Genomic DNA, 13,631 nt, shown 5'->3' with positions numbered 1-13,631 from the left:
ATGTTGGTAGAATATCAAACTCTGGTTGCGACAAAAGACAAGACGCTTCTGGATAGGGAAAAAAGTGGTCTGATTATGACATCATAATGCAAAAAAGAAATAAACAAAAGCTTACGGCACCTGAGGTTCCTAGTTGGTCTCCCATAGGGAAAAAAGTGGTCTGATTATGACATCATAATGCAAAAAAGAAATAAACAAAAGCTTACGGCACCTGAGGTTCCTAGTTGGTCTCCCATACAAGTACTAACCAGGCCCGAGTTTGGATGGCTTCCAAGATCTGACGACATCAGGCATTTTCAGACTGGTATGGCCGTAAGGGAAATTAAGAGAATGCGATCTCGCTAATGTTGGTAGAATATCAAACTCTGGTTGCGACAAAAGACAAGACGCTTCTGGATAGGGAAAAAAGTGGTCTGATTATGACATCATAATGCAAAAAAGAAATAAACTAAAGCTTACGGCACCTGAGGTTCCTAGTTGGTCTCCCATAGGGAAAAAAGTGGTCTGATTATGACGTCATAATGCAAAAAAGAAATAAACAAAAGCTTACGGCACCTGAGGTTCCTAGTTGGTCTCCCATACAAGTACTAACCAGGCCCGAGTCTGGATGGCTTCCGAGATCTGACGAGATCAGGCATTTTCAGACTGGTATGGCCGTAAGTGAAATTAAGAGAATGCGATCTCGCTAATGTTGGTAGAATATCAAACTCTGGTTGCGACAAAAGACAAGACGCTTCTGGATAGGGAAAAAAGTGGTCTGATCATGACATCATAATGCAAAAAAGAAATAAACAAAAGCTTACGGCACCTGAGGTTCTTAGTTGGTCTCCCATAGGGAAAAAAGTGGTCTGATTATGACATCATAATGCAAAAAAGAAATAAACAAAAGCTTACGGCACCTGAGGTTCCTAGTTGGTCTCCCATAGGGAAAAAAGTGGTCTGATTATGACATCATAATGCAAAAAAGAAATAAACAAAAGCTTACGGCACCTGAGGTTCCTAGTTGGTCTCCCATACAAGTACTAACCAGGCCCGAGTTTGGATGGCTTCCAAGATCTGACGACATCAGGCATTTTCAGACTGGTATGACCGTAAGGGAAATTAAGAGAATGCGATCTCGCTAATGTTGGTAGAATATCAAACTCTGGTTGCGACAAAAGACAAGACGCTTCTGGATAGGGAAAAAAGTGGTCTGATTATGACATCATAATGCAAAAAAGAAATAAACTAAAGCTTACGGCACCTGAGGTTCCTAGTTGGTCTCCCATAGGGAAAAAAGTGGTCTGATTATGACGTCATAATGCAAAAAAGAAATAAACAAAAGCTTACGGCACCTGAGGTTCCTAGTTGGTCTCCCATACAAGTACTAACCAGGCCCGAGTCTGGATGGCTTCCGAGATCTGACGAGATCAGGCATTTTCAGACTGGTATGGCCGTAAGTGAAATTAAGAGAATGCGATCTCGCTAATGTTGGTAGAATATCAAACTCTGGTTGCGACAAAAGACAAGACGCTTCTGGATAGGGAAAAAAGTGGTCTGATCATGACATCATAATGCAAAAAAGAAATAAACAAAAGCTTACGGCACCTGAGGTTCTTAGTTGGTCTCCCATAGGGAAAAAAGTGGTCTGATTATGACATCATAATGCAAAAAAGAAATAAACAAAAGCTTACGGCACCTGAGGTTCCTAGTTGGTCTCCCATAGGGAAAAAAGTGGTCTGATTATGACATCATAATGCAAAAAAGAAATAAACAAAAGCTTACGGCACCTGAGGTTCCTAGTTGGTCTCCCATAGGGAAAAAAGTGGTCTGATTATGACATCATAATGCAAAAAAGAAATAAACAAAAGCTTACGGCACCTGAGGTTCCTAGTTGGTCTCCCATACAAGTACTAACCAGGCCCGAGTTTGGATGGTTTCCAAGATCTGACGACATCAGGCATTTTCAGACTGGTATGGCCGTAAGGGAAATTAAGAGAATGCGATCTCGCTAATGTTGGTAGAATATCAAACTCTGGTTGCGACAAAAGACAAGACGCTTCTGGATAGGGAAAAAAGTGGTCTGATTATGACATCATAATGCAAAAAAGAAATAAACTAAAGCTTACGGCACCTGAGGTTCCTAGTTGGTCTCCCATAGGGAAAAAAGTGGTCTGATTATGACGTCATAATGCAAAAAAGAAATAAACAAAAGCTTACGGCACCTGAGGTTCCTAGTTGGTCTCCCATACAAGTACTAACCAGGCCCGAGTCTGGATGGCTTCCGAGATCTGACGAGATCAGGCATTTTCAGACTGGTATGGCCGTAAGTGAAATTAAGAGAATGCGATCTCGCTAATGTTGGTAGAATATCAAACTCTGGTTGCGACAAAAGACAAGACGCTTCTGGATAGGGAAAAAAGTGGTCTGATCATGACATCATAATGCAAAAAAGAAATAAACAAAAGCTTACGGCACCTGAGGTTCTTAGTTGGTCTCCCATAGGGAAAAAAGTGGTCTGATTATGACATCATAATGCAAAAAAGAAATAAACAAAAGCTTACGGCACCTGAGGTTCCTAGTTGGTCTCCCATAGGGAAAAAAGTGGTCTGATTATGACATCATAATGCAAAAAAGAAATAAACAAAAGCTTACGGCACCTGAGGTTCCTAGTTGGTCTCCCATACAAGTACTAACCAGGTCCGAGTTTGGATGGTTTCCAAGATCTGACGACATCAGGCATTTTCAGACTGGTATGGCCGTAAGGGAAATTAAGAGAATGCGATCTCGCTAATGTTGGTAGAATATCAAACTCTGGTTGCGACAAAAGACAAGACGCTTCTGGATAGGGAAAAAAGTGGTCTGATTATGACATCATAATGCAAAAAAGAAATAAACTAAAGCTTACGGCACCTGAGGTTCCTAGTTGGTCTCCCATAGGGAAAAAAGTGGTCTGATTATGACATCATAATGCAAAAAAGAAATAAACAAAAGCTTACGGCACCTGAGGTTCCTAGTTGGTCTCCCATACAAGTACTAACCAGGCCCGAGTCTGGATGGCTTCCGAGATCTGACGAGATCAGGCATTTTCAGACTGGTATGGCCGTAAGTGAAATTAAGAGAATGCGATCTCGCTAATGTTGGTAGAATATCAAACTCTGGTTGCGACAAAAGACAAGACGCTTCTGGATAGGGAAAAAAGTGGTCTGATTATGACATCATAATGCAAAAAAGAAATAAACAAAAGCTTACGGCACCTGAGGTTCTTAGTTGGTCTCCCATAGGGAAAAAAAGTGGTCTGATTATGACATCATAATGCAAAAAAGAAATAAACAAAAGCTTACGGCACCTGAGGTTCCTAGTTGGTCTCCCATAGGGAAAAAAGTGGTCTGATTATGACATCATAATGCAAAAAAGAAATAAACAAAAGCTTACGGCACCTGAGGTTCCTAGTTGGTCTCCCATACAAGTACTAACCAGGCCCGAGTCTGGATGGCTTCCGAGATCTGACGAGATCAGGCATTTTCAGACTGGTATGGCCGTAAGTGAAATTAAGAGAATGCGATCTCGCTAATGTTGGTAGAATATCAAACTCTGGTTGCGACAAAAGACAAGACGCTTCTGGATAGGGAAAAAAGTGGTCTGATCATGACATCATAATGCAAAAAAGAAATAAACAAAAGCTTACGGCACCTGAGGTTCTTAGTTGGTCTCCCATAGGGAAAAAAGTGGTCTGATTATGACATCATAATGCAAAAAAGAAATAAACAAAAGCTTACGGCACCTGAGGTTCCTAGTTGGTCTCCCATAGGGAAAAAAGTGGTCTGATTATGACATCATAATGCAAAAAAGAAATAAACAAAAGCTTACGGCACCTGAGGTTCCTAGTTGGTCTCCCATACAAGTACTAACCAGGCCCGAGTCTGGATGGCTTCCGATATCTGACGAGATCAGGCATTTTCAGACTGGTATGGCCGTAAGTGAAATTAAGAGAATGCGATCTCGCTAATGTTGGTAGAATATCAAACTCTGGTTGCGACAAAAGACAAGACGCTTCTGGATAGGGAAAAAAGTGGTCTGATTATGACATCATAATGCAAAAAAGAAATAAACAAAAGCTTACGGCACCTGAGGTTCCTAGTTGGTCTCCCATAGGGAAAAAAGTGGTCTGATTATGACATCATAATGCAAAAAAGAAATAAACAAAAGCTTTCGGCACCTGAGGTTCCTAGTTGGTCTCCCATACAAGTACTAACCAGGCCCAAGTCTGGATGGCTTCCGAGATCTGACGAGATCAGGCATTTTCAGACTGGTATGGCCGTAAGTGAAATTAAGAGAATGCGATCTCGCTAATGTTGGTAGAATATCAAACTCTGGTTGCGACAAAAGACAAGACGCTTCTGGATAGGGAAAAAAGTGGTCTGATTATGACATCATAATGCAAAAAAGAAATAAACAAAAGCTTACGGCACCTGAGGTTCCTAGTTGGTCTCCCATACAAGTACTAACCAGGCCCAAGTCTGGATGGCTTCCGATATCTGATGAGATCAGGCATTTTCAGACTGGTATGGCCGTAAATGAAATTAAGAGAATGCGATCTCGCTAATGTTGGTAGAATATCAAACTCTGGTTGCGACAAAAGACAAGACGCTTCTGGATAGGGAAAAAAGTGGTCTGATTATGACATCATAATGCAAAAAAGAAATAAACAAAAGCTTACGGCACCTGAGGTTCCTAGTTGGTCTCCCATAGGGAAAAAAGTGGTCTGATTATGACATCATAATGCAAAAAAGAAATAAACAAAAGCTTACGGCACCTGAGGTTCCTAGTTGGTCTCCCATACAAGTACTAACCAGGCCCAAGTCTGGATGGCTTCCGAGATCTGACGAGATCAGGCATTTTCAGACTGGTATTGCCGTAAGTGAAATTAAGAGAATGCGATCTCGCTAATGTTGGTAGAATATCAAACTCTGGTTGCGACAAAAGACAAGACGCTTCTGGATAGGGAAAAAAGTGGTCTGATTATGACATCATAATGCAAAAAAGAAATAAACAAAAGCTTTCGGCACCTGAAGTTCCTAGTTGGTCTCCCATACAAGTACTAACCAGGCCCAAGTCTGGATGGCTTCTGAGATCTGACGAGATCAGGCATTTTCAGACTGGTATGGCCGTAAGGGAAATTAAGAGAATGCGATCTCGCTAATGTTGGTAGAATATCAAACTCTGGTTGCGACAAAAGACAAGACGCTTCTGGATAGGGAAAAAAGTGGTCTGATTATGACATCATAATGCAAAAAAGAAATAAACAAAAGCTTACGGCACCTGAGGTTCCTAGTTGGTCTCCCCTACAAGTACTAACCAGGCCAGAGTCTGGATGGCTTCCGAGATCTGACGAGATCAGGCATTTTCAGACTGGTATGGCCGTAAGTGAAATTAAGAGAATGCGATCTCGCTAATGTTGGTAGAATATCAAACTCTGGTTGCGACAAAAGACAAGACGCTTCTGGATAGGAAAAAAAGTGGTCTGATTATGACATCATAATGCAAAAAAGAAATAAACAAAAGCTTACGGCACCTGAGGTTCCTAGTTGGTCTCCCATACAAGTACTAACCAGGCCCGAGTCTGGATGGCTTCCAAGATCTGACGAGATCAGGCATTTTCAGACTGGTATGGCCGTAAGTGAAATTAAGAGAATGCGATCTCACTAATTTTGGTAGAATATCAAACTCTGGTTGCAACAAAAGACAAGACGCTTCTGGATAGGGAAAAAAGTGGTCTGATCATGACATCATAATGCAAAAAAGAAATAAACAAAAGCTTACGGCACCTGAGGTTCTTAGTTGGTCTCCCATAGGGAAAAAAGTGGTCTGATTATGACATCATAATGCAAAAAAGAAATAAACAAAAGCTTACGGCACCTGAGGTTCCTAGTTGGTCTCCCATACAAGTACTAACCAGGCCCAAGTCTGGATGGCTTCCGAGATCTGACGAGATCAGGCATTTTCAGACTGGTATGGAAGTAAGTGAAATTAAGAGAATGCGATCTCGCTAATGTTGGTAGAATATCAAACTCTGGTTGCGACAAAAGACAAGACTCTTCTGGATAGGGAAAAAAGTGGTCTGATTATGACATCATAATGCAAAAAAGAAATAAACAAAAGCTTACGGCACCTGAGGTTCCTAGTTGGTCTCCCATACAAGTACTAACCAGGCCCAAGTCTGGATGGCTTCCGATGTCTGATGAGATCAGACATTTTCAGACTGGTATGGCCGTAAACGAAATTAAGAGAATGCGATCTCGCTAATGTTGGTAGAATATCAAACTCTGGTTGCGACAAAAGACAAGACGCTTCTGGATAGGGAAAAAAGTGGTCTGATTATGACATCATAATGCAAAAAAGAAATAAACAAAAGCTTACGGCACCTGAGGTTCCTAGTTGGTCTCCCATAGGGAAAAACGTGGTCTGATTATGACATCATAATGCAAAAAAGAAATAAACAAAAGCTTACGGCACCTGAGGTTCCTAGTTGGTCTCCCATACAAGTACTAACCAGGCCCGAGTTTGGATGGCTTCCAAGATCTGACGACATCAGGCATTTTCAGACTGGTATGGCCGTAAGGGAAATTAAGAGAATGCGATCTCGCTAATGTTGGTAGAATATCAAACTCTGGTTGCGACAAAAGACAAGACGCTTCTGGATAGGGAAAAAAGTGGTCTGATTATGACATCATAATGCAAAAAAGAAATAAACTAAAGCTTACGGCACCTGAGGTTCCTAGTTGGTCTCCCATAGGGAAAAAAGTGGTCTGATTATGACGTCATAATGCAAAAAAGAAATAAACAAAAGCTTACGGCACCTGAGGTTCCTAGTTGGTCTCCCATACAAGTACTAACCAGGCCCGAGTCTGGATGGCTTCCGAGATCTGACGAGATCAGGCATTTTCAGACTGGTATGGCCGTAAGTGAAATTAAGAGAATGCGATCTCGCTAATGTTGGTAGAATATCAAACTCTGGTTGCGACAAAAGACAAGACGCTTCTGGATAGGGAAAAAAGTGGTCTGATCATGACATCATAATGCAAAAAAGAAATAAACAAAAGCTTACGGCACCTGAGGTTCTTAGTTGGTCTCCCATAGGGAAAAAAGTGGTCTGATTATGACATCATAATGCAAAAAAGAAATAAACAAAAGCTTACGGCACCTGAGGTTCCTAGTTGGTCTCCCATAGGGAAAAAAGTGGTCTGATTATGACATCATAATGCAAAAAAGAAATAAACAAAAGCTTACGGCACCTGAGGTTCCTAGTTGGTCTCCCATACAAGTACTAACCAGGCCCGAGTTTGGATGGCTTCCAAGATCTGACGACATCAGGCATTTTCAGACTGGTATGGCCGTAAGGGAAATTAAGAGAATGCGATCTCGCTAATGTTGGTAGAATATCAAACTCTGGTTGCGACAAAAGACAAGACGCTTCTGGATAGGGAAAAAAGTGGTCTGATTATGACATCATAATGCAAAAAAGAAATAAACTAAAGCTTACGGCACCTGAGGTTCCTAGTTGGTCTCCCATAGGGAAAAAAGTGGTCTGATTATGACGTCATAATGCAAAAAAGAAATAAACAAAAGCTTACGGCACCTGAGGTTCCTAGTTGGTCTCCCATACAAGTACTAACCAGGCCCGAGTCTGGATGGCTTCCGAGATCTGACGAGATCAGGCATTTTCAGACTGGTATGGCCGTAAGTGAAATTAAGAGAATGCGATCTCGCTAATGTTGGTAGAATATCAAACTCTGGTTGCGACAAAAGACAAGACGCTTCTGGATAGGGAAAAAAGTGGTCTGATCATGACATCATAATGCAAAAAAGAAATAAACAAAAGCTTACGGCACCTGAGGTTCTTAGTTGGTCTCCCATAGGGAAAAAAGTGGTCTGATTATGACATCATAATGCAAAAAAGAAATAAACAAAAGCTTACGGCACCTGAGGTTCCTAGTTGGTCTCCCATAGGGAAAAAAGTGGTCTGATTATGACATCATAATGCAAAAAAGAAATAAACAAAAGCTTACGGCACCTGAGGTTCCTAGTTGGTCTCCCATACAAGTACTAAACAAGCCCAAGTCTGGATGGCTTCCGATATCTGATGAGATCAGGCATTTTCAGACTGGTATGGCCGTAAATGAAATTAAGAGAATGCGATCTCGCTAATGTTGGTAGAATATCAAACTCTGGTTGCGACAAAAGACAAGACGCTTCTGGATAGGGAAAAAAGTGGTCTGATCATGACATCATAATGCAAAAAAGAAATAAACAAAAGCTTACGGCACCTGAGGTTCTTAGTTGGTCTCCCATAGGGAAAAAAGTGGTCTGATTATGACATCATAATGCAAAAAAGAAATAAACAAAAGCTTACGGCACCTGAGGTTCCTAGTTGGTCTCCCATACAAGTACTAAACAGGCCCAAGTCTGGATGGCTTCCGATATCTGATGAGATCAGGCATTTTCAGACTGGTATGGCCGTAAATGAAATTAAGAGAATGCGATCTCGCTAATTTTGGTAGAATATCAAACTCTGGTTGCGACAAAAGACAAGACGCTTCTGGATAGGGAAAAAAGTGGTCTGATTATGACATCATAATGCAAAAAAGAAATAAACAAAAGCTTACGGCACCTGAGGTTCCTAGTTGGTCTCCCATACAAGTACTAACCAGGCCCAAGTCTGGATGGCTTCCGATATCTGATGAGATCAGGCATTTTCAGACTGGTATGGCCGTAAATGAAATTAAGAGAATGCGATCTCGCTAATGTTGGTAGAATATCAAACTCTGGTTGCGACAAAAGACAAGACGCTTCTGGATAGGGAAAAAAGTGGTCTGATTATGACATCATAATGCAAAAAAGAAATAAACAAAAGCTTACGGCACCTGAGGTTCCTAGTTGGTCTCCCATAGGGAAAAAAGTGGTCTGATTATGACATCATAATGCAAAAAAGAAATAAACAAAAGCTTACGGCACCTGAGGTTCCTAGTTGGTCTCCCATACAAGTACTAACCAGGCCCAAGTCTGGATGGCTTCCGAGATCTGACGAGATCAGGCATTTTCAGACTGGTATTGCCGTAAGTGAAATTAAGAGAATGCGATCTCGCTAATGTTGGTAGAATATCAAACTCTGGTTGCGACAAAAGACAAGACGCTTCTGGATAGGGAAAAAAGTGGTCTGATTATGACATCATAATGCAAAAAAGAAATAAACAAAAGCTTTCGGCACCTGAAGTTCCTAGTTGGTCTCCCATACAAGTACTAACCAGGCCCGAGTCTGGATGGCTTCTGAGATCTGACGAGATCAGGCATTTTCAGACTGGTATGGCCGTAAGAGAAATTAAGAGAATGCGATCTCGCTAATGTTGGTAGAATATCAAACTCTGGTTGCGACAAAAGACAAGACGCTTCTGGATAGGGAAAAAAGTGGTCTGATTATGACATCATAATGCAAAAAAGAAATAAACAAAAGCTTACGGCACCTGAGGTTCCTAGTTGGTCTCCCATAGGGAAAAAAGTGGTCTGATTATGACATCATAATGCAAAAAAGAAATAAACAAAAGCTTACGGCACCTGAGGTTCCTAGTTGGTCTCCCATACAAGTACTAACCAGGCCCAAGTCTCGATGGCTTCCGAAATCTGACGAGATCAGGCATTTTCAGACTGGTTTGGCCGTAAGTGAAATTAAGAGAATGCGATCTCGTTAATGTTGGTAGAATATCAAACTCTGGTTGCGACAAAAGACAAGACGCTTCTGGATAGGGAAAAAAGTGGTCTGATTATGACATCATAATGCAAAAAAGAAATAAACAAAAGCTTACGGCACCTGAGGTTCCTAGTTGGTCTCCCATAGGGAAAATAGTGGTCTGATTATGACATCATAATGCAAAAAAGAAATAAACAAAAGCTTACGGCACCTGAGGTTCCTAGTTGGTCTCCCATACAAGTACTAACCAGGCCCAAGTCTGGATGGCTTCCGAGATCTGACGAGATCAGGCATTTTCAGACTGGTATGGCCAAAAGTGAAATTAAGCGAATGCGATCTCGCTAATGTTGGTAGAATATCAAACTCTGGTTGCGACAAAAGACAAGACGCTTCTGGATAGGGAAAAAAGTGGTCTGATTATGACATCATAATGCAAAAAAGAAATAAACAAAAGCTTACGGCACCTGAGGTTCCTAGTTGGTCTCCCCTACAAGTACTAACCAGGCCAGAGTCTGGATGGCTTCCGAGATCTGACGAGATCAGGCATTTTCAGACTGGTATGGCCGTAAGTGAAATTAAGAGAATGCGATCTCGCTAATGTTGGTAGAATATCAAACTCTGGTTGCGACAAAAGACAAGACGCTTCTGGATAGGGAAAAAAGTGGTCTGATTTTGACATCATAATGCAAAAAAGAAATAAACAAAAGCTTACGGCACCTGAGGTTCCTAGTTGGTCTCCCATACAAGTACTAACCAGGCCCGAGTCTGGATGGCTTCCAAGATCTGACGAGATCAGGCATTTTCAGACTGGTATGGCCGTAAGTGAAATTAAGAGAATGCGATCTCGCTAATTTTGGTAGAATATCAAACTCTGGTTGCAACAAAAGACAAGACGCTTCTGGATAGGGAAAAAAGTGGTCTGATTATGACATCATAATGCAAAAAAGAAATAAACAAAAGCTTACGGCACCTGAGGTTCCTAGTTGGTCTCCCATACAAGTACTAACCAGGCCCAAGTCTGGATGGCTTCCGATATCTGATGAGATCAGACATTTTCAGACTGGTATGGCCGTAAATGAAATAAAGAGAATGCGATCTCGCTAATGTTGGTAGAATATCAAACTCTGGTTGCGACAAAAGACAAGACGCTTCTGGATAGGGAAAAAAGTGGTCTGATTATGACATCATAATGCAAAAAAGAAATAAACAAAAGCTTACGGCACCTGAGGTTCCTAGTTGGTCTCCCATAGGGAAAAAAGTGGTCTGATTATGACATCATAATGCAAAAAAGAAATAAACAAAAGCTTACGGCACCTGAGGTTCCTAGTTGGTCTCCCATACAAGTACTAACCAGGCCCGAGTGTGGATGGCTTCCAAGATCTGACGAGATCAGGCATTTTCAGACTGGTATGGCCGTAAGTGAAATTAAGAGAATGCGATCTCGCTAATGTTGGTAGAATATCAAACTCTGGTTGCGACAAAAGACAAGACGCTTCTGGATAGGGAAAAAAGTGGTCTGATTATGACATCATAATGCAAAAAAGAAATAAACAAAAGCTTACGGCACCTGAGGTTCCTAGTTGGTCTCCCCTACAAGTACTAACCAGGCCAGAGTCTGGATGGCTTCCGAGATCTGACGAGATCAGGCATTTTCAGACTGGTATGGCCGTAAGTGAAATTAAGAGAATGCGATCTCGCTAATGTTGGTAGAATATCAAACTCTGGTTGCGACAAAAGACAAGACGCTTCTGGATAGGGAAAAAAGTGGTCTGATTTTGACATCATAATGCAAAAAAGAAATAAACAAAAGCTTACGGCACCTGAGGTTCCTAGTTGGTCTCCCATACAAGTACTAACCAGGCCCGAGTCTGGATGGCTTCCAAGATCTGACGAGATCAGGCATTTTCAGACTGGTATGGCCGTAAGTGAAATTAAGAGAATGCGATCTCGCTAATTTTGGTAGAATATCAAACTCTGGTTGCAACAAAAGACAAGACGCTTCTGGATAGGGAAAAAAGTGGTCTGATTATGACATCATAATGCAAAAAAGAAATAAACAAAAGCTTACGGCACCTGAGGTTCCTAGTTGGTCTCCCATACAAGTACTAACCAGGCCCGAGTCTGGATGGCTTCCAAGATCTGACGAGATCAGGCATTTTCAGACTGGTATGGCCGTAAGTGAAATGAAGAGAATGCGATCTCGCTAATGTTGGTAGAATATCAAACTCTGGTTGCGACAAAAGACAAGACGCTTCTGGATAGGGAAAAAAGTGGTCTGATTATGACATCATAATGCAAAAAAGAAATAAACAAAAGCTTACGGCACCTGAGGTTCCTAGTTGGTCTCCCATAGGGAAAAAAGTGGTCTGATTATGACATCATAATGCAAAAAAGAAATAAACAAAAGCTTACGGCACCTGAGGTTCCTAGTTGGTCTCCCATACAAGTACTAACCAGGCCCGAGTGTGGATGGCTTCCAAGATCTGACGAGATCAGGCATTTTCAGACTGGTATGGCCGTAAGTGAAATTAAGAGAATGCGATCTCGCTAATTTTGGTAGAATATCAAACTCTGGTTGCGACAAAAGACAAGACGCTTCTGGATAGGGAAAAAAGTGGTCTGATTATGACATCATAATGCAAAAAAGAAATAAACAAAAGCTTACGGCACCTGAGGTTCCTAGTTGGTCTCCCATACAAGTACTAACCAGGCCCAAGTCTGGATGGCTTCCGAGATCTGACGAGATCAGGCATTTTCAGACTGGTATGGAAGTAAGTGAAATTAAGAGAATGCGATCTCGCTAATGTTGGTAGAATATCAAACTCTGGTTGCGACAAAAGACAAGACGCTTCTGGATAGGGAAAAAAGTGGTCTGATTATGACATCATAATGCAAAAAAGAAATAAACAAAAGCTTACGGCACCTGAGGTTCCTAGTTGGTCTCCCATACAAGTACTAACCAGGCCCAAGTCTGGATGGCTTCCGATGTCTGATGAGATCAGGCATTTTCAGACTGGTATGGCCGTAAATGAAATTAAGAGAATGCGATCTCGCTAATGTTGGTAGAATATCAAACTCTGGTTGCGACAAAAGACAAGACGCTTCTGGATAGGGAAAAAAGTGGTCTGATTATGACATCATAATGCAAAAAAGAAATAAACAAAAGCTTACGGCACCTGAGGTTCCTAGTTGGTCTCCCCTACAAGTACTAACCAGGCCCGAGTCTGGATGGCTTCCGAGATCTGACGAGATCAGGCATTTTCAGACTGGTATGGCCGTAAGTGAAATTAAGAGAATGCGATCTCGCTAATGTTGGTAGAATATCAAACTCTGGTTGCGACAAAAGACAAGACGCTTCTGGATAGGGAAAAAAGTGGTCTGATTATGACATCATAATGCAAAAAAGAAATAAACAAAAGCTTACGGCACCTGAGGTTCCTAGTTGGTCTCCCATACAAGTACTAACCAGGCCCGAGTCTGGATGGCTTCCAAGATCTGACGAGATCAGGCATTTTCAGACTGGTATGGCCGTAAGTGAAATTAAGAGAATGCGATCTCACTAATGTTGGTAGAATATCAAACTCTGGTTGCGACAAAAGACAAGACGCTTCTGGATAGGGAAAAAAGTGGTCTGATTATGACATCATAATGCAAAAAAGAAATAAACAAAAGCTTACGGCACCTGAGGTTCTTAGTTGGTCTCCCATAGGGAAAAAAGTGGTCTGATTATGACATCATAATGCAAAAAAGAAATAAACAAAAGCTTACGGCACCTGAGGTTCCTAGTTGGTCTCCCATACAAGTACTAACCAGGCCCAAGTCTGGATGGCTTCCGAGATCTGACGAGATCAGGCATTTTCAGACTGGTATGGCCGTAAGTGAAATTAAGAGAATGCGATCTCGCTAA

The 13,631-nt window shown here is 41.5% G+C and overlaps 41 pseudogenes; all 41 read right to left on the bottom strand.

Moving 5' to 3' along the window:
- Positions 1-199: 199 nt before the first annotated feature.
- On the bottom strand, positions 200-318 carry LOC134589201 (5S ribosomal RNA; annotated as a pseudogene).
- A 225-nt stretch (positions 319-543) lies between these two features.
- Positions 544-662, bottom strand: LOC134593620 (5S ribosomal RNA; annotated as a pseudogene).
- Positions 663-978: 316 nt separating this feature from the next.
- Positions 979-1,097, bottom strand: LOC134589362 (5S ribosomal RNA; annotated as a pseudogene).
- A 225-nt stretch (positions 1,098-1,322) lies between these two features.
- On the bottom strand, positions 1,323-1,441 carry LOC134593608 (5S ribosomal RNA; annotated as a pseudogene).
- A 407-nt stretch (positions 1,442-1,848) lies between these two features.
- LOC134589167 (5S ribosomal RNA) lies at positions 1,849-1,967 on the bottom strand (annotated as a pseudogene).
- A 225-nt stretch (positions 1,968-2,192) lies between these two features.
- Positions 2,193-2,311, bottom strand: LOC134593596 (5S ribosomal RNA; annotated as a pseudogene).
- A 660-nt stretch (positions 2,312-2,971) lies between these two features.
- LOC134593585 (5S ribosomal RNA) lies at positions 2,972-3,090 on the bottom strand (annotated as a pseudogene).
- Positions 3,091-3,407: 317 nt separating this feature from the next.
- LOC134593573 (5S ribosomal RNA) lies at positions 3,408-3,526 on the bottom strand (annotated as a pseudogene).
- Positions 3,527-3,842: 316 nt separating this feature from the next.
- On the bottom strand, positions 3,843-3,961 carry LOC134596568 (5S ribosomal RNA; annotated as a pseudogene).
- Positions 3,962-4,186: 225 nt separating this feature from the next.
- Positions 4,187-4,305, bottom strand: LOC134596089 (5S ribosomal RNA; annotated as a pseudogene).
- Positions 4,306-4,439: 134 nt separating this feature from the next.
- On the bottom strand, positions 4,440-4,558 carry LOC134596153 (5S ribosomal RNA; annotated as a pseudogene).
- A 225-nt stretch (positions 4,559-4,783) lies between these two features.
- LOC134594691 (5S ribosomal RNA) lies at positions 4,784-4,902 on the bottom strand (annotated as a pseudogene).
- Positions 4,903-5,036: 134 nt separating this feature from the next.
- Positions 5,037-5,155, bottom strand: LOC134595190 (5S ribosomal RNA; annotated as a pseudogene).
- Positions 5,156-5,289: 134 nt separating this feature from the next.
- LOC134588156 (5S ribosomal RNA) lies at positions 5,290-5,408 on the bottom strand (annotated as a pseudogene).
- Positions 5,409-5,542: 134 nt separating this feature from the next.
- Positions 5,543-5,661, bottom strand: LOC134596047 (5S ribosomal RNA; annotated as a pseudogene).
- Positions 5,662-5,886: 225 nt separating this feature from the next.
- Positions 5,887-6,005, bottom strand: LOC134587931 (5S ribosomal RNA; annotated as a pseudogene).
- Positions 6,006-6,139: 134 nt separating this feature from the next.
- LOC134597217 (5S ribosomal RNA) lies at positions 6,140-6,258 on the bottom strand (annotated as a pseudogene).
- Positions 6,259-6,483: 225 nt separating this feature from the next.
- On the bottom strand, positions 6,484-6,602 carry LOC134589199 (5S ribosomal RNA; annotated as a pseudogene).
- A 225-nt stretch (positions 6,603-6,827) lies between these two features.
- Positions 6,828-6,946, bottom strand: LOC134593561 (5S ribosomal RNA; annotated as a pseudogene).
- Positions 6,947-7,262: 316 nt separating this feature from the next.
- LOC134589198 (5S ribosomal RNA) lies at positions 7,263-7,381 on the bottom strand (annotated as a pseudogene).
- A 225-nt stretch (positions 7,382-7,606) lies between these two features.
- LOC134593550 (5S ribosomal RNA) lies at positions 7,607-7,725 on the bottom strand (annotated as a pseudogene).
- A 316-nt stretch (positions 7,726-8,041) lies between these two features.
- Positions 8,042-8,160, bottom strand: LOC134597787 (5S ribosomal RNA; annotated as a pseudogene).
- A 225-nt stretch (positions 8,161-8,385) lies between these two features.
- On the bottom strand, positions 8,386-8,504 carry LOC134596563 (5S ribosomal RNA; annotated as a pseudogene).
- A 134-nt stretch (positions 8,505-8,638) lies between these two features.
- LOC134596151 (5S ribosomal RNA) lies at positions 8,639-8,757 on the bottom strand (annotated as a pseudogene).
- A 225-nt stretch (positions 8,758-8,982) lies between these two features.
- Positions 8,983-9,101, bottom strand: LOC134594690 (5S ribosomal RNA; annotated as a pseudogene).
- Positions 9,102-9,235: 134 nt separating this feature from the next.
- Positions 9,236-9,354, bottom strand: LOC134595032 (5S ribosomal RNA; annotated as a pseudogene).
- Positions 9,355-9,579: 225 nt separating this feature from the next.
- Positions 9,580-9,698, bottom strand: LOC134588445 (5S ribosomal RNA; annotated as a pseudogene).
- Positions 9,699-9,923: 225 nt separating this feature from the next.
- On the bottom strand, positions 9,924-10,042 carry LOC134596161 (5S ribosomal RNA; annotated as a pseudogene).
- A 134-nt stretch (positions 10,043-10,176) lies between these two features.
- On the bottom strand, positions 10,177-10,295 carry LOC134588155 (5S ribosomal RNA; annotated as a pseudogene).
- Positions 10,296-10,429: 134 nt separating this feature from the next.
- Positions 10,430-10,548, bottom strand: LOC134596046 (5S ribosomal RNA; annotated as a pseudogene).
- Positions 10,549-10,682: 134 nt separating this feature from the next.
- Positions 10,683-10,801, bottom strand: LOC134597967 (5S ribosomal RNA; annotated as a pseudogene).
- A 225-nt stretch (positions 10,802-11,026) lies between these two features.
- On the bottom strand, positions 11,027-11,145 carry LOC134598058 (5S ribosomal RNA; annotated as a pseudogene).
- Positions 11,146-11,279: 134 nt separating this feature from the next.
- LOC134588154 (5S ribosomal RNA) lies at positions 11,280-11,398 on the bottom strand (annotated as a pseudogene).
- Positions 11,399-11,532: 134 nt separating this feature from the next.
- Positions 11,533-11,651, bottom strand: LOC134596044 (5S ribosomal RNA; annotated as a pseudogene).
- Positions 11,652-11,785: 134 nt separating this feature from the next.
- LOC134596043 (5S ribosomal RNA) lies at positions 11,786-11,904 on the bottom strand (annotated as a pseudogene).
- Positions 11,905-12,129: 225 nt separating this feature from the next.
- Positions 12,130-12,248, bottom strand: LOC134598057 (5S ribosomal RNA; annotated as a pseudogene).
- Positions 12,249-12,382: 134 nt separating this feature from the next.
- LOC134587930 (5S ribosomal RNA) lies at positions 12,383-12,501 on the bottom strand (annotated as a pseudogene).
- Positions 12,502-12,635: 134 nt separating this feature from the next.
- On the bottom strand, positions 12,636-12,754 carry LOC134596955 (5S ribosomal RNA; annotated as a pseudogene).
- A 134-nt stretch (positions 12,755-12,888) lies between these two features.
- LOC134596343 (5S ribosomal RNA) lies at positions 12,889-13,007 on the bottom strand (annotated as a pseudogene).
- Positions 13,008-13,141: 134 nt separating this feature from the next.
- LOC134596042 (5S ribosomal RNA) lies at positions 13,142-13,260 on the bottom strand (annotated as a pseudogene).
- Positions 13,261-13,485: 225 nt separating this feature from the next.
- LOC134598191 (5S ribosomal RNA) lies at positions 13,486-13,604 on the bottom strand (annotated as a pseudogene).
- Positions 13,605-13,631: the final 27 nt, after the last annotated feature.

This window comes from Pelobates fuscus, chromosome 2 (genome assembly GCF_036172605.1).
Source record: "Pelobates fuscus isolate aPelFus1 chromosome 2, aPelFus1.pri, whole genome shotgun sequence".
In the NCBI taxonomy this organism is placed as follows: Eukaryota; Metazoa; Chordata; class Amphibia; order Anura; family Pelobatidae; genus Pelobates; species Pelobates fuscus.
The sequence above is the reverse complement of the archived record's forward strand: the minus strand, read 5'-3'. Positions and strand labels throughout refer to the sequence as shown.